At 30.6% G+C, this 24,867-nt stretch overlaps 1 pseudogene; it reads right to left on the reverse strand.

The window, feature by feature from the left end:
* Positions 1-4,868: 4,868 nt before the first annotated feature.
* Positions 4,869-11,187, reverse strand: LOC114724423 (MACPF domain-containing protein NSL1-like; annotated as a pseudogene).
* Between the last annotated feature and the right edge of the window lie 13,680 nt (positions 11,188-24,867).

The following is a 24,867-nucleotide window of genomic DNA, read 5'->3' on the forward strand; positions in this document are numbered from 1 at the left end:
TCTTAAATATAAGACTCCAATCCATTTTGTCTCTCATATTTATACATTTTTTTCCAAGATAGTTCTTCTGATAATAGTAGTTTTAACCAATACACTTGATTAATAAAGATGTTTTAGGAAAACAACACTTATTTATTATAAATAACTAACTTAACTCTTTTTCTTAATCTCCTCAAATTAGTTAACTAGCTCTTATATTTAGGACCGAAAGTAGTATAAAGTTAAAAGACTAAATATACACGTTAGGCAAAATGTTAATAAAAAAAAACCTTTAAATTCTTGGTGATTTGATTATTAATACTTTTATCAAGATGGCTATGGAACGGATGCAAGATTGGCACTTAATAGTCTTATACCCGTTGTTTATAATTTGACTTTTCTTTAAATAAATATAGTATATGTTGAGAATATGCACTTTAAGGATTACCCCCATCAGTCTTAAAAATATGAGTCAGTTGAAAATTTGGGTTATGAAAATAAAATCTCAATGTGCTTCTATTATCTGAGTTTATAATTTGTTTTTCTAAACTACCCGTGTCATTGCATATATTAAGAGTAGTTTATACAAGCGAGCAAAGTGATTGCGATGTAAATGATTAAAAATGGTATTTTAAAAGAAAAACAATACAAATTTTCTACAAATAATTAGCTCAATTAATTTAATTAATCTCCATAAATTAATTTTTTTTCTATAAACATAAATTAATTATTTAATTCCTACAATTAATACCGGAGGAATATTAAACAAAAGCCGTTACCAAATCTAGGGATATATAGCCAAGGACAAGGGTATATAGCCAAGGACAAGAAGCCGTGACTAAGGACCACTCGAAATGGCACATTCACATACATTGCCAATCCAAGGGATTGAATATTAGACTATAACATAATATTGTGAATGATAAGATCCCTCTATGTTATTTCCTGTCATTAATATAAGATCTAATTGACTAATTTATGAAGATTAAAGAAGCTAAATAAATTATTTTAAAATATTTATATTTTTTAAACTAATTTCTCTTATTTATAAACTGATATATAATATAGTGATATATATAAGTATTTTTTAAAAAATTATATAATATATGCTAATATTAATTTGTTTAATTTTTTTATTCAAATTAATCAAATAAGTCTCGTATTAAGGACTAGAGTTAGGTATTATTACTTATTTCCTTGGTTAAGAAACTACTAGATGAGTAGACAAGACACTCATTCCAAGTTAGATCTAATATATATGCGCCCGCACCACACAATCATATTATATTATATAGGGAAAATCCCAGAAAAAACTCTTGGAATATACCAAATCCCAGATTGGGTCTTTAAATTTTGAAAATAACAGAATGGGTCATTGACCCAATCTGTCATTTATGAAATTTAGGCAAATTAACATTTTTGCCCATGAGCAAAAGTGAGTAGTTATTCTCTAAACAAATCTAGGTAACGCTTACATTGTTCTAGTGATTACAAGATTCGTTGTAGTTAATAATAAGGTACCTGACAATAATAAGATATCTGACTATGAAAAAATGAGTAGTTATTCTCTACACAAATTTAGATAATGCTTACATTGTTCCAGCGATTACAGAATTAGTTGTAGTTAATAATAAGACACCTGACTATGAAAAAGTGAGTGGTTATTCGCTACACGAATCTAGGTAACACCGAAACTCTTATAGTGATTCCTTGAATCATTGTAGTGAATGAATAAATGAGGGCAAAATTGTTAATTCGCCTGAATTTCACAAATGACAGATTGGGTCAATGACCCATTCTGTCATTTTCGAAATTTAAGGACCCAATCTGGCATTTCCCATATTCCAAGGACCTTTTTTGGGATTTTCCCTATTATATATAGGTTATATCTCAATTCTGCAAGTGCATATATATAATTGGATCTAATAATAAAATGCCCTAGTTTATTTTGGGTGGAGAACTTAAGGAAAGCTATAATCATTATATAATACAATTTGATGCAGAAATAAACTATCAAAGAATCGATTGAGAGGAAAACTTAGAAAAATTTAAAAACTCTCGGACATGAGAAGTGTAAAATCAACAACTGGGTGGGATTAACTCTTTTCCACAAAGGTAGGAGAATTGTATTGTTGGGAAAAGATTGCAGCTTGGAATAGCTCATTACATTGAGTACTCAGAAGCCTGACTCATGTGAATATACAAAACTATTACTAGTCCAACAATTGATACTTTCTTTTTTTTAATTAAAGCATAGGTATCCTCTCATTAGAATAAATTATATTCGAGACACCGTCAGATATTAAAACTATCAGGTACTAAATGTAGGCACTTCTTCTAATGGGGATTCGAATCTTAGTTCATCACGTTGTGAGGGACTAAACCCTTCTGCTAGACCCAACCACATTGGTAACAATTGATACTTTCTGATTGCATGCAAATGTTGATGCTTTCTGATTGACCCGAGCGCTACATGCATATAAACATTTATCATGTTATTATTATATCTCTAAATAATTTATTTTCCCAAAATTTCATATGGATTCTTGCATCTTGGTTTTTATATTTCTATAATATAAAAATATTATACTCCTCTGGTCCTTAATATAGGACCCAATTGTTGAGTTTATTTTGGTTCTAAATATAAGACCCATTTTTCATATTTATCAATTTTCTCTAAATTAACCTATAGATACTCTCTCAATTATAATCAAGTAAAAGAGGGAGAGAGGGTATTAAGAAAAATAATTATGGTGTTTTAGGAAAAACGTGTCACATTTCTTATAATTAACTAACTTACCTAACTTTTTTAATCTAATCAAATTAGTTAAATGGGTCTTATATTAAGGACCGGAGGCGTATTAAGGATTTAAAATTTATGCATGCTTTGTTAGCATTTAATTGCAGAATCATCATTTAGCATTTTTCATTATTTAGATTAATGGTATTAAAATTAAAGGATTGAAAATGCACTTTATAAATCTAAGGATTAAATTGAACCTTAATATAAACTTAGAGAACTAAATACATGTAACACATCACATAATTAATCCATATACCTAATAAAAATATTTCATGAAAAAATCCATGCATATTTCTAGCATCTAAAACAGGTTGTAATTTTAGAATATTTTTCTCACATAATAAAATAAGCCATTAAAGTTTTATAGTCACGACAAATAAAAATATAATACAGTATGTGTTTAAGAAGCACAAAAGCCTTTACGGCTCACTTCACTAATGCCTTTTCTTGATTCCTACTAGATCGTTTACTTGGAAAAAAAATGTTAATATAATGAATGAGATCTAATATCTTAATAGCTACAAGCAAACCATATATGAGAAACAAAAATTCAATTATGTGTGTGTGTTTGGAGATTACAGATTTTTACATTCAACTTAATCCAGTCTTAATTTAAATGCATATAAATCTCAGTTTGCATTATATCAAAAAATAATACAATTGCAATCTCCCTTATATCACTGCCTATCATTACACAGTTGACAAGAGTCATAGACTAATACATAATTCAATAGAAACTAATCCATTTTACTAGATTATTCCAAACTCACCAAAAAAGGAAATATATCCGACCAAAGATATAGAGCTCAAGTTCGAATTATAGTTCCCCTTCTTGGAAAACAAAAATAAGCAGGGGTCACATGTCCTATAACTCCAATGAATTCTTGGCCAAAGGAAAACATAGAAGAAGAGACCCTGATAAGTGCCATCCGCTATGCACCGAGTAATAGCATACCACGTGATAATTATACAACAAACATATCTCTTTTTATCCATCCTTAGCCTAACAATGCATATATGTCACATGACAAATAATGTTATATCAATATGCCCCCACAAAAGTACTATTTTTTTTTCTAAATAAGAGACAAATAAAATTCCAATACAAATTTTCAATGCAAATTTCCAATACAATTCATTCTAATTCAATAATTATCAATATATTTAATTATTGATCATAATTAATAGCAATAAATCCTAACAAAATAAGTAATATATTAAAGCATTTATTTGAAAACTCATGATATATACATATATTTCAGGATGATATAAAAAAATAATAAATTCACAATATAATCATGCATATTTTATATGTACATGAAAGAATTTTCAAAGTTACCTGCTACTCTTTAGTTTACAAATAACGACACAATGAGACTCCAAAATTCTCAAGTCTACAAAATTACATATAAAAATTTATTAATATATAATTCAAAACTATTCTAAAATTCAAAGGCTACCTTATAAAGTATAAACTAAAAATATATAAACATATTAACTTTCACAGATAAAGCTATTTATAATAGATACAATATTATTTGGAAATAAAATTTTCATGTAAGATAATATTTAAATTTAATATCTTAAATAAATATATATTTATTATCCAAAATCTAAATATATTATTTATTATAGTCTCATTTAAAATTTTTTCTTAACCTAAACAACTCTTTTGAATTATAAATAAACTCTAATTTTTATAAAATTCTCAATGTACATTTCTTCAAGCTTTCAAAAATTATTTCAACAATATATCTTTAAATTCGAACCGATTAAAATCTCTATAATATACTAAATAATTTAATAAGTTATTTAACTTAAATTTAATCTGTAAAAACATTATATATGTCCTGAATCACAAATTTTTCAACTAAAATCTTAATTTAAAATTTTCAAAATAATGAATGAATAAATATAAACCGATTAAAATTTTATAACAATGTACTTTTAAATTTCTACTATCATATATTATCAAACCTCAATATTTACTCTATACCCAAAGAGTAAAATTTTCTCTAAACAAAACTCTAAATATATAGGAATATTCATAAAAAAATTTTGACAGTTGCTTACCTAAATGACCTTCAAAGTTATATTATCTTTTAAAATACTAACACTTTTCTGCCTCCTCTCTCTTTCTGTGCCTTTGGAGAACGGCGCGGAACCTCTCCATTACACTCCCTTTCCACTTAAACGTACTGAGAAAAACAGCATTGATGAGCGGGAGGCTTAGCGAGGCTGAGAAAAACCCTGATTTTTCAGTTCCAGTTGAAGTCCCATCCCATTCCGCGGGGATTACAGCCGAAGCAACCGCTGAGAATCCAAGATTCAAGAAAAGCACTTTTTTTCATTCCCATTGACTTGACCTCCAACCAGGCCTTTGTTACAATAGCTGCGGACTCATCTATATAGGAGCTGTTGTAATCCACTGGTGCTGTGCACACATGCCAGAACATACGGCACTTCACAGCCTCATAGTAGCCTTTTGCAACTGTATCAAAAGGTTCATGCTTATGATCATCTGAGATTGAAAGGATACCAGGAAGTTCTGAAAGATGTAGGAGATGCATCGCGAGTTGGTCACTTTTCTTGCCCTCCAAATATAATCGGATACCCGTTACAGGTCGATTTTTAGAGTCAACCTGCAAAATGTAGAACAAAGTAACAACGAACGAGTTTTGGTCTTTAGTATATTGGTTGTATAAAAGAACTAGTAATGTGTAACAGGAAAAGCCAAGTCAATCAGCATAGGTATTTTTGATAACTCAAAGAAAATGTACTGTTCACAGACCCTTTGTGAGACACATTAATAATGGATGAACGCCAAGATCTATGATTAACTAACAAGCATGCTTTCAAAATAATGTTTAATTATATGGTACTCCTCCGGTCCTAATTATAAGACCCAATTGACTTATTTGAGAAGATTAAGGAAGTAAGTTAAGTTGGTTATTTATAATAAATAAGTGTTGTTATTCCTAAAATATCCTTGCTAATTAAGTATATTGGCTAAAACTATCATTATTAGAAGGATTATCTTGGAAAAAAATGCATAAATATAAGAGAGAAAATGGATTGGGTTTTATAATTAGGACCAAATAAAAAGTCAAATTGGGTCTTATAATAAGGACCGGAGGAGTAGTTAATTTAATGCCTCTCCCTATTTGAAAGAAAGCCATATAAGGGTCATTTTAGAGGGACATTTCTGAGCAATTATAGCCCCACGCACGGATTAATTAAGCATTCATGATTTCCAGAAATAGTTCAAACATTTTATTAAGTTAATGACCATCAAAACAAAGGAGACCTGTACGCTGATACCTCATTCTACGGTATCTTAGATACATTGGCAAGGTATAAGATCATGGTGTCTAGACACTCTTGCTTGGTATGGAAATTGAAAATTAGCACGTGAAACACACAAAACCACAAGTTCACAAAAGTTAAAAAGGACAAGAGATGTTAGACAGAAGATCCCTGTGATTTTTGAGTAGCATGAGATATTATCCAAAAAGTGTGATGCTATGACATCGTAGGACAGACCTATCATTTTGCTAATAGTGTAACACATGTATCTTGGATATTAACTGACGTCCAAAATGTCAAAGTAAAGATTGCAAGCAACAAATCCCTCTAAAATCAAAGAAAGAAAATTGAAAAAAAAAAAAAGGGATACAAATCATATTTACAAGTATCATACAAAATATTACTCCGTTTGATGTAATTTCATCCAAACACCCAAAAATGTCAAACAGTGATTATAGAACTAGAAACCATGGTCTGGAGGGATAAAACCATGGTTTGAGGAAAAGCTAGAATGATGCTTTTGGGAAAATCTATTCTCCGAAATCACTTTTTCCCCATCCAAACATTCTAGGATCATTGCCTTAGGAGGGAAAAGTGTTTAACAGCGAACAAAACATTTTGTTTTTTACCTTCCAATAAAAGCCAGGTTGATACCCTTCTAACAAATAATGATAAATGTGCTTCAATTTGAAGCCACGCCCATTATTTGGTAAAAAGTCACAGATCTCAATTTTGTGAAGATCACATGAAAGAAGTACTAACCAATCCAAAAATATAGTGACCACTGAATGCGTAAATTACCGTTGCATTATTAACATAAAGCTTGGGCCTGATGAGACTGAACTTAAGTGAGAGCGACATGTTCTTTCTATGCCCAGCACCAAGTCCAAGAGGCAGATCACCATAGGCAGGAGCCCACTGTCGAGGCAACTGATATTCGAGGAATTGATGAAGCTCTTCTATTGGAGGTTTATCTGCTTGATGAATGAAAAGTCAAACACTTGTACAAGATAAGAATTGTATTTGAATTCATAAATAAGAGCAAGGTCAAGTCGTCAAGTTATATGATGATTTTCCATGCATACTCACATATCACATGCCTAGGCTTCACTGAAGGGAATAATATCAGCATCTAAAAAACATAAATGAAATCTGAATCAACAATAATCAAGAATCAAGAAATACAAAACAAGATGTAAAATAAAGCTCCAAAAAATAGCTTTCAAATGTGCCAAACTAAAAGAATCATGGGTTTGAACAGACTAGGGGCAATAAATTTTCAGAACAGGTTAGATAGATGCTACAGTAGTTCGAAGAGTCTGATTATTTTCAATTCTCTGCAAATGGACCCTTTGCAGATCTGTACAGGTTGCAATTGGAGAGAGAAAGACATGAGAGTTTTCAATGTTAGAAACTTCTCTCTTCCTCGTCAACGTTGCAAGCTACTCAGTCCCATAGTCTTTAATCTATCTCGCCCCAAGTGCACATTGTGCATTTATTCCTTAAATGCAAAGGATCCAGATTGTAATTCCTTTCATACTTCAGACAGCTCAGAAAATGAGCTTCCCTAACTTTAATCAGTAGCATTATCAACACAAACATTTGAAAGAACCCAATAAATAGGAGGGAAACCAAAGTCATCATAACACAGTTATCTACTCACATCTCAGATACAAATTCATTGCATGACTCAAAAACCCATTGCCAGGAACAGAGTTCAGCAGCATAGTAAGAGGCACAAATGACATTGATATGACATTAGGTGATTGTGATATGGTTGAGAGCCACAGGCTATAAGATTGGCCAGTATCAATACCTCCCCTTTGAACTGAAATGCTCACAACATCCTGTGTTGGAAAGTAATATAGATGTTCAAATCTCTGATACGCAGGAAGGATACAAGGTAAGCAAAAGAAAGGCACTGAAATTCTTGACAAGTGCTAACATCATTCTTGGAGAGACTTTTTACGATTGGCCTGCCAGCAGCATGAAAAGGGCTTTGAGCTGCCCAAAGGTTAGCAGGATGATCCTGCAAAGATGGACTCAAATACATTTAGATAAGTAATAACAAAAAATGTAATGCCCGCTTCTTTGCATTATTATATATATTACACTGTTAAATCAAGAGATTAAGCGTATGGTAAACTCAGCCAAGAACCATCTGCAGAACAGAATTCATTTAAATGAGCTCTAGTTCTAGAATCATGAACACTTAAAGAGATTATTACATATCCGACCTCTTCACCTGATGAAACAGGTTTAAAAGAATCAAATTTCACAGACGAACAGTGTTGCAAGCTGTAAGGACCAATAAAAAAATTGATGAAGAGTTCGAAATCAACAAGCAATTCTTAAGTAGAACGGAAAACATGAGCTTAACACATGTAACCTCATATGTCTCACTCATATTCTAAAATAAATGGATCATTCATTGGCAAAACTGTCATCACTCACAAACATCAAAATTATCATAAATTCATAATTAACCATTCCAGGGTATAAACTTGAGAACCTTTGAAAATCATCACACTTAAGCGTATTAATTTTAAGAGCAAGCAAGAAAGTAGGATGCAGCGGGTCCAGTTCCAGAAAATTTAGAGTCGCATCTATTACCTTTAGATTTCCTGATACTTGGCCTGGATAACTTAGCTCTGCATCCTCAGAAAACCTCTCATCAGCTAATTGTTTGAGGAGTTTCTGCACTTCAGTGGGCTGGAGATCTGAACTTCTCAACTGCTTCATATGAACCACATCCTTACCCCCCATCTTCACGCCAACAATAATATGAGTTCCATATTTGTCAATGAACCTGAGGAGTCATGTTTTATGTTGTTCACTGTTAAAAGTCTAAGAGGAAGACCATTCATATTTTCTTACAAAATAAACAAAGACGATTTTTCACCAAAAGACAAAGACAATTCAAACAAATCCAGATACAGTAAGAACCTACATTTAGTCAACTAGCATCTTGAACTGAGAACCATGTTTGTTTATCCCATATATGATACATTGCTAAATATGTTGTCTAAACATAAAGACAAAACAAACCCATCCATTCTAAAATGCTTCATGATTAAGTGCAAAGGATATTCCCTGTAAATTTAATTCACACATGATTCATATGCACAGTTGAAATCATCATTATAACATTAAAGTAAAATTATAATGCCATTTAGTAAACTGAAACATTCAAATTCATTGTTCTTCCACATGATTGTCACTTAAACCTTGCAGCTATAATAAGTTTGCTGACTTATAAATTCACCTTTCAGCTTCTAAGCTCTAAATGATTTATATAGAACTTACACATACAAAAGTCTCCCACTGTAAGGTCAGCAACTACCTCTAAGGGAAAAAATTGATAGTGAGTATTCATGAGTACATCTCACTCATCTGCATAAATAGTAACTCCACTAAGACAGAAACAGAGACCTTAATGCCCCGTGTCTTCTTATTGTGACTTCATTCATTATCATTTCTCATCATTGCCATCATCAGTATTAGAAATGTTGATGATAGGAGGGAGGGAATGATCACAGTAACGCTTACCCAGCAAGTGCAGCTGGATCCCACGAAGACGGCACTTCCTTAATCACCTTTTCAGAAAGAGTCATGTGAGTCTTGTCTAACCCAATGTTGTACAATGTTATAAACCAGCCATCAAAAGCAAGGGCTTTGGTGGAAGATGCATCCTTTGACCAGCCGTGTTTCATGTCAAACATGGCGTTGAAAAGGCCAGATGGTATTTTTCCCAACAAAGAGAGTTCTTGATTGAATTGATTAGACATCTGCAATATATTATACATAACGAAATTGTAAGCTCCTATTAATGCCTTGTACTCTCATCAAATCCATTAACAGTCTCCCAATATTCGCTCTTGATTTTAGTTCCATGGTAGGGGGAAAAACAAGCATGAATTCAACCCAAAAAAAACAAAAGAAAAAGGAAGGGCTAAAATTTGCAACAAGCTCAACAGGAACTTTAACATGAATAATATTCAAATGTATATCGTCGAGGCCTTTCATCCATTGTTAAGATAGCATTGTACCAAACACCCATAATTTAGGACACACCAGCAAGCTAACGATAATACCATAAAACACCAGTGAGTATCGTGAATTTGGTTCTAGTAGCTCCTTATTTAGTAAATTCAATGATTGAGAATGCTTCAAATGCAACTTCCAAACAAAGAAGAATGAGTATCAGACGACGCAATACAAGAATATCACAATGTTTTAAATGTTAACATTCACATATGAGGCGCATATATGTATGTACATATTGAACGAATTAAGACATGAAAAATGAACGGTATTAAAAAAAAAAATTGAGGTTTCAACAAGCATTTCAAACATAAAATAAACATGTTAATAATGAATTACTCCCTCTGGTTCTAAATATAGAACTCTTTTCCTTAGCCCTAAATATATGATCATATGCAATATTTATTAGTCATCATCAAATATACTCCTATTTAATTTATGTAAAAGTGGATGATGTAACAATAATAAAAGTGGATTTGGGAAAAAAGTATGATTTTTCAAGAGATTAAAGGTTGTTAACTATCTTTAATTGCCCTCCATAAGCCGCGAGATTCGTTGAAAAGGGCTAAAAGTGTTAGGACTAGATGGAATATAAAGATAAATTAAACCAAAACTATTATTTTCAGTTCAAATTACATTTCAAGCTTTCTTTCAATATTATTGAAACAACAAAGATCATTTATATGTGTGTTTATGTGTGTATAAAGAGAGGCTTAACCATTCATGGCGAGCAGAGCACTACAGCGAACTACAGTGAATTGATACACAACCAATATGTGAAAAATAAGAATCTTAAGAATCTTAATCACTTGATTAAACGTCAGCACATCGGAGCGGAACCTGTTGCGCTCACCTTTCTCGCACTCGATGGAGGTGGGAACGTCGGAAACGACAACCCCACCAGGGAAGACGGCGTCCCTCGTCTGCTTCTTATTAATGTTGATCAACCTCTCGGTTTTGCAAGAAGAGAATCGTATATCTTTGCAGAGACCGTATCCAAGCCCAATAACAGAGACGGCTTTCTCCGCCGCCGAGTGGGGATTCAAGTCCGCCATACTGCCCATACTCAATGCTCCTTTAACCTCTCCGAAGCTACAATAACAATACTGATTAATTTTACAGTTGTTGAATATAAGAAAGAGGAAATAGGTAAGAAAAAAAAAGTACAGTGTATTTAATAAGGCAAATAAAGAAAAATTTATTAATTTAATGTATTCCTTAATATGTAGAAATGAGGTATCAATGACTTGCATATGTAACAGTAATATGCAACTCTAAGGAGAATGTATAAGCCATCAACTTTGTTTGAAAATGAATAAGATTTCAAATTTCTCCATGTCTACAACTATAAATTACATTCAAGAATGTGTAGAATTTGCAATTAATGAGACGTTAAATGGGAATAATCTTAGAAAAATGTAACTAATACCTCATTTGATGAGTTATAACAAGGACTCATATGAAGCATATTTTTAACAAGTGCAAGTTCATTTTAACTATGCGTAAAATGGAAAGCATTTACGCATAATTAAAGATATGTTACCTCTTGCTAAAAATGAGTTGCACCTTCTGAAAATAAATTATACTTACTCAATGAAATGAATATTTAGGTACCTTTGGATAATAAATTTTGCAATGAGCTTTTTTTTAGCCAATTTTTTCAAAAATATCATTTATAAATTATAAATAGTGTTATTCACTTTATGTTCTTTTAATATAAATCTACGGTATACTCTTGCCAAAAGAAAAATATACTATACACACCATTTATTAATCCTCAATGTATTTGCTGGGAAAAAAACTATCGATATCAATTCACTATTCATTTTGAAGATATGGCCTAACACGCATGATACAAATCTAGTTTAAATTAAACAGTATTTCTTATGTACTTAGTATAAGACATATTTAACTAATTTGATTATATTAAGAAAGTTAGGTAAATTAGTTAATTATAAAAAATATAACATGTTTTTCTCAACACACCATAATTATCTTTCTTAATATCTTCCCTTTATCTTCTGTTTGATTATAGTTGAATGAGTATTTATAATAGTAATTTAGAAAAAAATTGATAAATATGAAAAATAGGTTTTATATTTAAGACCAAAATTAACTCAATAATTAGGTCCTATATTAAGAACTAGAAGAGTATTTACTAACAAAAAAAAATTATGGTTCATATTAATATATAAAAATTACTGTAAATTTGGTCCTAATTTCTTTTTTCATCCTACAGAAAATTATTGGCCAAAATATTATAGAAAGTTACATCAAAGAATTAAACGACAGTACGTAGTATTTATCATAAAAATCAATATCAATGCATGTATATGTATAGTATATAAACAAATTACTCTATTTTTAAGTTGCAAATAGTATAATTACTCACATAAAAATAACAAAAAATATATAATAATAAATACAAGTTAATGAATGGTCTATACGGAAGAAGAAATTCTTTGCCCTTAAAAACTTTATTGTATCAAGGACTTCAAAGTTTCCTAAATTTTATTCCGTATTTTATTGACTAGCAGTATTTTAATGCGAAACAGCCATTGGTTAGTCAATAAAAAAAAAGAGTTATAAAATTGTAACTTACAATGCAGATTACGAAGTTGGCCTATCTTTGAGTCATTATTGTTGGCCGGAATATTTTTTTAAGTTCAAATTCTCAAAAATTTTGTATTATAAAAAGTTCAATTTATCACCATCAACAATGATTTCCCATAATCTTCAAAATAGTTGTCAATGATAAATAGTTGTTGTTCATTAGAATCCTTGCAGATGCTCTGTTACAAAATGATGTCACAGTAAATAAAATTCTTCAAATTAACATGTAATAAAAGAAACAGATAGACCTAATAGGTATAAAAATATTAGGCTAAAGTATACTTTTGGTTCTTTAACTTTACATAAGGTTTTAGTTTAGTCACTTAACTTTAAAAACTATATTTTTAATCCTTTAATCCTAAAATTATTAAAAAAAATGATGATATTGAGATTTTGTATGTTGACAAAATATTTTCAAATGCTAACATATTAATTTTAATTTTAATTTTTAAAATAATCAAAATTGTTATAAAAAATCATCATTTAAAACTAATATTTTAGAGTTAAAAGACCAAAAATACACTTTTTAAAATTAATTAACCAAACTAAAACCTTGCCTAAAGTTAAAAAATTAAATATTTATTTTAGCCAAAATATTAACAAAAAAACTTTAAATTATTTATGATTTGATTATTAATACTTTTATCAATATATATATGTATATATATTATGGGCAGGCTATAGAATGGACACAAGATTGGTTCTTAATACTCTTATGCCCTTTGTTTATAATTTGATTTTTCTTTAAATAAATATAATATGTATTAAGAAGATGCACCTTAAAAATTACTCCTTTCAGTCTTAAAAATATGAGTTGGTTGAAAATTTATGGTCCTAAATATAAAATTTTAATCTGTTTTCATTATCTGAATTTATAACTATTTTCTAAACTACCCATGTCATTGCATATATTAAGAGGGGTTTATATGAGCAAGCAAAATGGTTGCAGTGTAAATGATTAAAAGTGGTTTTTAAGAAAAACCAATACACAATTTTTACAAATAATTAACTCAATTAATTTAATTAATTATTTATTTTTATAAACATAAATTAATTATTTAACTCCTACCATTAGTACCGGAGGAGTGTTAAAGAAGGGCCATCATCAAACCTTGGGACACACAGCTAAGAACAAGAAGCTGTGACTAAAGAGCTAGACATTCATGCCCTCAAGTTAATTAGGTTATTATATTCCTTCAAGACCACTCAAAATGGCACATTCACATTCATTGCCAATCTAAGGAATTGAATATTAGACTATAACATAATATTGTGAAGGATAAGTTCCGTATATCTTATATCCTGTCCTTAATTATATACTCCTCCGGTCCTAATTATAAGACCCAATTGACTTATTTGAGGAGATTAAGGAAGTAAGTTAAGTTGATTATTTATAATAAATAAATGTTGTTATTCCTAAAATATCCTTGCTAATTAAGTATATTGGCTAAAACTATCATTATTAGAAGAATTATCTTTGAAAAAAATGCATAAATATAAGAGATAAAATGGATTGGGTCTTATAATTAGGACCAAATAAAAAGTCAAATTGGGTCTTATAATAAGGACCGGAGGAGTAATATCTAATTGACTAATTTAGAGAGATTAAAAAAGCTAAATAAATTACTTTAAAATATTTATATTTATTGCTTTTCTTCAAATTGATTGCCTTATTTATAAACTGACGTATAATGATACATATAAGTATTTTAGAAAAATCATATAACATATGTTATAATTAAGTAATTTATTTTAATTTTTAATTTTTTCAAATTAATCAAATATATATCATATTAAGGACCGGAGGAGGTATTATTACTTATTTCTTTGGGTAAGAAACTATGAGATGAGTAGACAAGACACTCTTTCCAAGTTAGATCTCATAGATGTGCACCACACAATCAGATTCATATTTTATATAGGTTATTGCTCAATTCTGCAAGTGGATATATAGGATTGGATCTAGTAATAAAATAGCCTAGATTATTTTGGATGGGGAACTAAAGGAAAGCTATAATCACTATATATTTCATTATAATTTGATGCATAAATAAATTATCAAAGGAATCGATTGGGAGGAAAATTTAGAAAAATTTAAAAACTCTCGGGCATAAGATGTGTAAAATCAACAATTGAGCGGGGATTCATTCCTTTCCACAAAGGTGGGAGAATTGTATTGTTGGGAAAAGATTGCAGCTTGGAATAGCTCATTGCATTAAGTACTTAGAAGCCACTAAAAAAAAAAAAGACTTTCGTTGACGGTTTTCAAAAGTGAGACTTTCAGTGGTAATTCCTAATGCTGCTACTAAAAAGAACTTTTAACGGCAATAGTTATTGTCATTGTAAGCTTTTAGAGGCGATGTTTTTTGTCACCACTAAAAGGTACTTTTAGCTATAACTTTTTGTCACCACTGAAAGTCTATTGTAACTTTTTATTATTATTTTAAGTTTTTTAATAAAAAAATCATATTTAGACAATAATTTTGTTTATTAATGTGATTTGTTATGATAAAATAGAGTAATTTTTCATGTTGTTGGGCTAGAGAGAGAGAGAGAAAGAAAGGGTTAGAGAGAATGGTATGTGTGAGAGTAAGAGAGAGGGAAGGAGGAAGGAATGAGTGTGTGTATGAAAATAAGATATTAACTCTGTTTGTGTGAGCATTTGAGCACTAGTTAAGTAGCTTTTGAAGGCACAAGCACGATTGGCCTCTCAATAGAATGTTTCATTTAGCTGTTGTCCAACCTCAATTATAGCCAAAAGCTGCAATTTTTAAGCTCCATTGAAGAAGTAGGATCCTCTTGCTTATAGCTTCTGGAATCGTGCTTTTAAGGTGACTTTGGGAGCACTAATGATCGTCTTTAGCCTGTTGGGAGAGGGAGAGTTCACCAAATAGACCTTCTTCTTGTCTTAGTGTTTGACGAGACTAGTTGATCACTGTTCATCTTCTAATTCTTCACGGCAAGCAAAACACAACGGAGGAGTTGGAGGCCGACTAGATATGGAGCTAAGGGAACATAGATCTAAGAACCAGTGAGTACAGGTTTAGAGAGATGAAGAAGTCGATAACCACTATACTCATGGTGAGTCTTTGACCTGGAAGAAGAGAGGAGTGTCGCAGATGTTTGGAGGGAGTGAAAGCCGACGTTTGTTGGGTATTGAAGCTTTGATCAAAGAGGGCGCTATTCTACTCCATTTTCTTGTTCCAAAAGTCAAATTGAAAATAAACTACTTATAGAACATTGCGTAGTCTATTCTTTTTTCAGCCAAAAGAACTAGTCGGTGGATATTGAACTTTGTCTTCACAGTACTATAATTTTTAATTTAAATATATTTTATTTATTAAATTTAAATTCAACTATTTTCTATTAAAATAATTTAACATTATTATATTATATAACTTGATAATTCTTTTTCATTTTTCATTATTAAACAAAAGTTATACCCATTTTGATAATTTTACAAAGTAAATTTACTTATTCAATCATAATCCAAACAAATTTTACTTTTATCTAATCTAACTTTTTTAAAAGCCAATTTAAATATAAATCACATTAACCAATCTAATAACTTTTACCCAATCTAATTTTTTCAAAAGTCAAATTAAAACTAAGCTACTTTTTCTACCGCCAATCCAAATGGGCACATTATAATTATTTATGTGTGAGAGAATTAAATAAACATGATGAATTTTATAATTAAATTTTATTATTTTTATATACGATTTTCATATTTCATAATTATAAATATAAATCTTAAAATAAATGATACAGTAGCTTAAATAATTGGAAATAAAAAATAACAAATAATGTTGTATGAGTTATTATTTTTATACAAAGTGGATATTATAAATAAATATTTTAATCAAATAAGAAAAATAAATATAAACATTTAATAATAGTATTATTATTTAATAATATTTAATATAATAGCCTTTAGTGGTGACTCTGTGTCACTATCAAGGAACACTTTCAGCGGCGACATTTTTTGTCACTGCTAGAACGTTGTGTTTGCGGTGACTTTTTGTCTTCGTTGAAAATGTATTTCAACTTTTTATTACTATTATATATATATTTGATTTTATAACAATTATTACCAAATTCATTTCAGTTCAATGGCAAGAAGAAGGGATGCACAAAGAGGAGGTTAGGAGTTCCAACCATGAAAAGGCTATACTTATGGTGATAATATCCAGTTGGTGACATAGCATGTTAAGGTGTGGACATGTGGCATAGGTGAGGTGGCGAGTGATGTAGCGACACTTGGTGAGCAATCGGAGGTCGATGGCAGCCTATGATGATATGGCGATAGCCAACAATAGTCCTATTTTCTCTAGCAACAAATAGTCTTTAGTAGTGAAAAGTCACTACTGAAGGGTCCACAACAAAAAAAAAGAGACTTTAGCTGATAACAAATAAAGTCGCCGCTAAAAGAAAGACTTTCAGCGGTGACTTTTTGTGTTGCTACTGAATATAAGACCTTTGGTGGTGATGTCATCATTGAAGGGTTCACTTTCAACGGCGAACTTTTAGTGGCGACTTTTTAATGTCACCGCTAAAAGTACAATATAATAATATATATTTTATTTCAAAATAGTAATAAACAAATTCAATCTAGCTCAACGGGTAAGAAGATTGGATATGAAAGGAGGTGGTCACGAGTTTGAACATTGAAGAAGACAAATTTAAGGTGAAAATATTTGGGCAGTGACGTGGCAGGGAGAAGTGATGTGACAACGATGTGGAGGCGGCCAATAATGACGTGGAGGTGGCTAGTGATGACATGGAGCCCGGTCGGTGATGACGTGGAGTTGGTAAAACCAATTTTTCTTAGACTTCACTTTCAGTGGCGACAAAAAAGTCGCCGCTGGAAGACACTTTTAGCGGCAAAAAGTTGCCGTTGAAAGTCAATTTTTTTGTAGTGTTCTTTCAGCAGCAACTTTTTTTGTCACCACTGGTAAGTTTCAACCACAGTAGTTACGATTCTTGGTATCACTGAAAATGTCTATCATATATTGCCTCTTGCAAAACAAGTGGTGAAAGAATGTAAAGGCTTGCCACTTGCTCTTTGTACTGTTAGACGTGTCATGGCTAATAAGGAGACTCCCAATGAATGGAGGCGTAGTATAGGAATTCTGAGGCATTATCCTTTCAAAGGTTCAAGGTATCACTGAAGATGTCTATCACTTGCTTGAATTTAGTTATGATAGATTGCCAAGTGATACCTACAAATCATGCTTTTTGTATTATGCCCTGTTCCTCGAGGACTATAATATTGAAAACAAGAGCTTATTTTGCTCTGGATTGCTGAAGGCTTTTTGGCTGAATTTGATTATGATATGCATGAAGCACGTAAGCAAGGAGAAGATATAATTTCAAGTCTAAAGGACACTTGCTTATTGGAAAATGGTGAGGAAGAAAATACAATTAAGATGCATGATGTGATCAGAGATATGGCTCTCTGGCTAGCTTGTGATCGTGGGAAAAAGGCAAGATTCATTATAAGAGATTGTTCAAAGACTAGTGACATTGAAGTATACAATCATGCAAAGTGGAAAGAGGTAGAAAATCTATCAATGTGGGCGGGGGGGGGGGCGTGAAGTGAGTACAAGCTTCTCGCAAAAACCTCGTTGTCCTAATCTCATCACTCTGCTTATTAGGGATGAAGGAATACTAGTCTTTCCAACTGAGGTATTTGTCCTTCCAAGCACTGTCAGAGTTCTGGACTTGTCATCTAATTATGGAATAACAGTTCTACCATCAGAAATTGGGGACTTTGTCAGCCTCGAACACATGAACCTATCATATACTGGTATAAGAAAATTGCCAGAGGAGTTGAAGAATTCGAAGAAGCTGAGGTTCTTGTTGCTGGAAGGACTAGAAGAGCTCGAATTCCCAGAAAAAGTTATATACGGTTTGTTATCCCTTCAAGCTTTTAGCAAGACAGAGTCACAAGTTCGAGGGATTGATGAAAATGTGTTGTTGGATGAGCTACAAGGCTTAGATCATCTTCAAGATATACGCATTTATGTCTTTAGCACATCCTCTGTTGAGAATATACTGAACTCCTCAAAATTGCAAAGGTGCATGTGCGAGCTATTTGTTGAAGGAGTACACTCACCACTCCACGCCTTGTTCTCATCACTTGGAAATATGAAGCATCTTGAAACATTACAAGTTTATGCTTCTGAAGCTGTGGATACTTCGAAGAGCTCATTCATGGGACATGATTTTATAATCACCCTTCGCAAGTTGGTTCTCGTTGGGTGTCGTAACATACTTGACTTGAACTGGCTTGCACATGCCCCAAACCTTGAATTCCTTGAATTAGCCTATTGTGATTCATTGGTGGAAGTTATCAGTAGTGAAGATTTTGGCACTGAGACACAGAAAAGTATTCTATTTTGCAATCTCACTTATCTTCATCTGGGATATCTGAGGAACTTAAGGAGCATTTGTAGATAGAACAGCATTGCAGTTTCCTTGTTTGAAGGACAATGAAGTAGCAAATTGCCCCAGTTTGAAGAATGGTAATTATTTCTGCCATGTAATTGCAATAAGTTAGTTAAACCTTTAAAGTTATTTTCGCTTCCACGCAAATTCTAACATACTCTATTTCGCACAGAGAAGAACGAAACACACATGGGTATTATGGCACACGGTCTGAGCGAGTACCTTTTACTGTAATGTTACATATCCTTTCAAGTACGGTTTATTGAGAGAGAGAGATATATATATATATATATATATATATTTTTCCTTTTAGGATTAATATAATTTTTGATCCCTCAAATTTGTCTTTATTTTGGTTTTAAAAACTTGAGTTTTAAACTATAGGTTTTACTCCTTCAAGGAGCAAAATTATCCAATTTTTTATTGAATTATACGGATTATTGCTTTAAATGAAAAAAACTTGAGGGATAAAAATTGCATTAATTCATTTTTTAATGTTATGACGATTGCAACGGCAAGTTTCATTATCCAAACCTGCATATTAAGCAAGTCTTTTAATCATTAAAGATCACCTTCATATTTTTCTTCCAATTAAGCTACTTATATATTACACACACATGAGCACATAGTAGTATTAAATTATAAATATTATTTTGAAATTAAGGAAACACATATGAGAAATTTTATAAGCGACTAACAGGCATTGAACCATTGCTTAACAAATTTATTTATTTACAGAATATAACAAGAAATATGAAAGGACCAATCACCTATGTTCATCTGATCTGCTGCAATATTATATTCTTTTTTATTACCAAGAGCCTTCACTAATTTAACCCCCCCCCCCCAAACTTTTCAGGCAGGAGGAAAATAACAAAGTATCTTGTCTAAGAAAAGGTTATCATTCTAAAACATCTTGCAGGAGGATGTTTAAGAATTTTCCTTGTCAATAACAGAGTGTGTATATATATTGAAGATAAAATTTCTGGAAATAAATGAGTGAGTAAACGTTGCTATATTCTCTCAAAGGTTGCCCGCCCCCTTCCTAATACGCTCGTTGGAAAACAAAACTATATCAAGCATCTTCTTTCATCAAAATTAGGAGCGAGGTAATTTCTCCCAGTAATAGTAATGGGTTAAGCTTCCGAGTAAATAAGTTTTCCTCACCTTCATGCAAATGCTGATGCTTTCTGATTAACCCAAGCGCTGCGTGCATATAATGATATAAATATTCATCATGTTATTATTATATCCGTAAATAATTTATTTTCTCCAAATTTCATATGGATTCTTGCACTTTGATTATTATATTTTTATAATATAAAAATATCATATTAAGGAATTAAAAATTTAAGCATGCTTTGTTAGCATTGAATTGCAGAGTCATCATTTAAATTCATGGAATCAACGTTTTTCATTATTGAGATTAATGATGTCAAAATTAAGGGACTGAAAATGCACTTTATGAATCTATGGACTAAATTGAACCTTAATATAAACTTATAGAACTAAACATATACACGTTAACTTGTAAAACCAAAAAAGGATTAGTTACTCGTGTTCATATATGTTGCTGTGTTGCAAACTTGCAATATCTTTTTAACCGGGAACCTTGACCAATTAATTTTTCCCCCACTAAAACTTGCATGCAGGGATCCACATCATTCTAGATCATCTTAGAGGAGGTGTCTAAGATTTTTTCTCCTTTTATCACTTAATTTAATACTGAATTAATACCTGTATAATTCATCTTAGATATTATGCAAGTGTAAAAATTAATACATGTACATACATTAATTAATAATTAATAATTACTTTTCTAAGATGACAAAGGTTAACGGCTTCAGTTTTTTTAAAAACCAATGTAAGAAGTTAATTATCATTTATAAAAATGCCATAATCACTTTTCTATATCGGGTTTTCTATTAACTAGCATAAATAACCGAGATAATTAAAAATGCTTTTGTGTAATTCAGGTATGGATCTATGGCCAAAATTTTTTTTTATGTATGGATATAGTAAGTCAGCGTCAGAAGGGGAAGCAAAACTTTCCTTAAAATTTACAGTGAAAAATTACTAATATTATACATTACATTAGCCTTAATTTTGCATTCCTGTTGCATGACATACGTAGCGGCAAATAGTAAAAACAAGACAAAGGAATAAATTAAATTAAGACTTAATAAGGAATAAAGAAATAAGTTGCTTTTATCTTGATATGCTTTGCTTCATTGTTGGTTATAGCAACAAAATAAAGCGAAGCATATAATTAAGTAAAAATGTTAAAGCAACATTTTTCTTTAGCAGAAGCAAGAATTAATTCTTTATTAAAGACAGTGTAAGGCAACATCTTTCATTAGTAAAGAAATATATATGCTTTGCTTTGCTTCACTTTTGGTTTTATATAGATATGATATATATTTATACATATATATTGTAGAAAACAATAAATACTACTCTCCATGCATCCTAAAATTAAATATATGGATAACTAATTTGCAGGGATTAAAAAATAATTAAATTAGTTATTTATTATTTGCATTGAAAATTAAACTACCTTCTAAATAGCAACCTCTTAGTATGTGTGATCAATAAGGAAGATTTTTTGAGAAAAGAATTATAATTTTAGAAGACAAAGTTGATTGATATTTTATAGGGTTAAGGTGCGCCCAGCACCCTAAACTATTTACCTAGGTGCGTCCAATGGCCTAAAGTAATTTTTGGTGCATCCAGTGTCCTAAACTAATTAAAATGGTGCGTCGATATCCCAGGCTAATAAAAATGTTATGTTTAACAGTTGCTTTCCTGATTCAGCTTAATGTTGACCCTAGATATTCTACATAGTAGACACATGGGCACCTGATGTGTATTATTTTTACTCAAAAGTCAATTTATTTAGAAGAAGAGGAAGAAAATAAATTCAATTTTGAGTAAGAATAATACACATCAAATGTCCACATATTGACCATTTAAAATATCTGGGATCAACTTTAAGATGAGTCAGGAAAGTAACGGTTAAACATAACATTTCTGTTAGCCTGGGATATGGACGCACCATTTTAATTAGTTTAGGACACTAGATACACCAAAAATTACTTTAGGCCACTAGACGCACCTGGGTAAATAGTTCGGGGTGCTGGGCGCACCTTAATCCTATTTTATATTTAGAATTAGAGCAAATTCCTTTAGTAGCTCTTATATTTAAAATTGGAGGGTGTATTATTTCACTAAAAGCTAATTGCAAGTTAGGGTACTATTATTTGCAAGTCTTAGGGAAAATTGAAATATAAAAACAAAATCTGAAAAAGGAAATTTGATAAATCTAAAAAACATGGGGATAAATATTCTTTTAATAATTTCTTTAAATAGCAAAAAAGTCGTTGTTTAAATAGAAGATTGGTAATTTTTCAGTTTTTGAATAATAGTCATTTTCTCAGTATTTTTTTTATTATCAAGAATTGAATTTTGATTTTTTTATTTGCTTAAGTAATTAAAATTACGCCCAGCAATGGCGCTTCATCTTCATCATGTTCTTCAAACTTCAAAATAAATCTTACCCAAACTAACTTAAAACAATGAGAATAATCTTAAATATTATCGTCACAAGCGGAATTATCAGTGTAAGATATAAAAATAATTGAATGAAATCATACTATACATAAAATTTTAACAAGTGTTACTCCTTTCAATTTTTGTCTAAAAAGACAAGCCCCACTTTAGCTACGCAGTGGATGACAATGGGCAACTATAAATCAGAATCAGTGTTTAGGGGGCTATAATTGGGAACATATATATATATATATATATATATATATATATATATATAGAGGTCAAGTTTCTTATATTTATTATATTAAGTTCTCTAATTACACATGGACCACACGGATTATCCTATTTATATGATTTTATAAATAACTTATATTATTTCAAAAATAAGACACATGACCATTTTTGATTGAAAAACTTAATATAATAGATATAAGAAACTTAATGTAAGTTACAAAATACATGTCATTATTATATTTGTGAATAATTTATTTTCCCAAAATTTTCTATGGATTCTTAGATCCCGATTGTTATAATATTTATATTATAAAAATATTATATTAAAGTATTAAAACATAATCATGATTTATTTATATTAAATTGTAGAGTCAACATTTAGTTTCTGTATATTAAGATCAAGTGACACTATATAATTTTAAGAAACTAAATTAGAATTTGATACAAACTTACAAGGATTGTTAGTTACTCGCATTCATATGTTGCAATGTCCTCTAGCAACCTTGGCCAATTAATTTTTCCCCACATAAACTTAATTTAATGGGAAAGTTAATATGAATTAATAAATGTATAATTCATCTTAGATATTATGCATGTTCGAAAATTAATATATGTACATATATTAATTAATAATTAATAATTCAACTTTTTTTTTTAAGATGACAAAGGTTAATTGCTTCAATATTTCAAAAACCAAAGTAAGAAGTTAATTATAATTTACAAGAATGCTAGTAATCACTTTTCTGTGTCGGGTTTTCTATTAACCAGCATAAATAACCGAGATAATTGAAAATGCTTTTCTGTAATTTAGGTGTGGATCTAGAGAGACAGCGTCCTGAGGGAAGCAAATTTTCCTTAAGTAATTCAGAAAATTAATTTTTTTAATAAAAATTTCAAGTAAATTTCTTTTAAAAAATTATTCACAAAGTGAAGGTTACTAATATCATGCATTACATTGGCCCTAATTTTGTATTCCAGTTGCATGCCAATACCTGAGTACGTATAGCGGCAAATAGTAGAAACAAAACTAAGGAATAAATTAAATTAAACCTCAATCAAAGACCAAAAAAGGGGTAAGGAATAAAGAAATATGTTGCTTTTATCTTGATATGCTTTGCCTCACTCTTGGTTATAGCAACAAATGAAGCAAAGCATATGAGCAAATATGTTAAAGCAACATCTTTCTTCGGCAACAGCAAGAATTACTTCTTTACTTAGTAAAGAAATATGCTTTGCGTCACTCTTGATATATACACACACACGCACACATATATATGAGAAAACATAAGAGCTAAATAACTAATTTATGGAGATTAAAAAATAATTAAGTTAGTTATTTATAAATAAATATTAGTTAGTTTTCCTAAGTACCCCATTGATCATTTGTATTGAAAATTATGTTGGGATAGAAACACGAGGGAGCATGGAAAAAGAATTATAAATTTAGAACATAAAGTAGATTAAAATTTTATTTTTAAAATTAAAACAAATTATTATACTAATTCTTATATTTAGAACTGTAGGGAGTATTATTTCACTACAAACTAATTACAAGCTAGGGTAATATTATTTTCGAGTTTTTAGGGGAATGGAAATATAAAAACAAAAAGTGAAAAAGGAAATTTGCTGAATCTAAAACATGTGGATAAACATTCTCTTAATAATTTCTTTAAATAATAAAAAGGCATTATTTAAATAATAGATTAGTAATTTTTCAGTTTTTCAATAATAGTCCCCTTCGGAGTATCTTTTTATCAAGAATTTAATTTTGATTTTTTTGTTTGCTTAAGTAATTAAAATAAGGCCCACCAATGGCGGTTCAACTTCATCATGTTCTTCAAACTTCAAAATAAATCTAACCAAAATTAATTCAAAACAATGAGAATAAT

Source organism: Neltuma alba, unplaced genomic scaffold (assembly GCF_004799145.2).
Source record: "Neltuma alba isolate B1F8T4 unplaced genomic scaffold, ASM479914v2 tig00012187_pilon, whole genome shotgun sequence".
Classification (NCBI taxonomy): Eukaryota; Viridiplantae; Streptophyta; class Magnoliopsida; order Fabales; family Fabaceae; genus Neltuma; species Neltuma alba.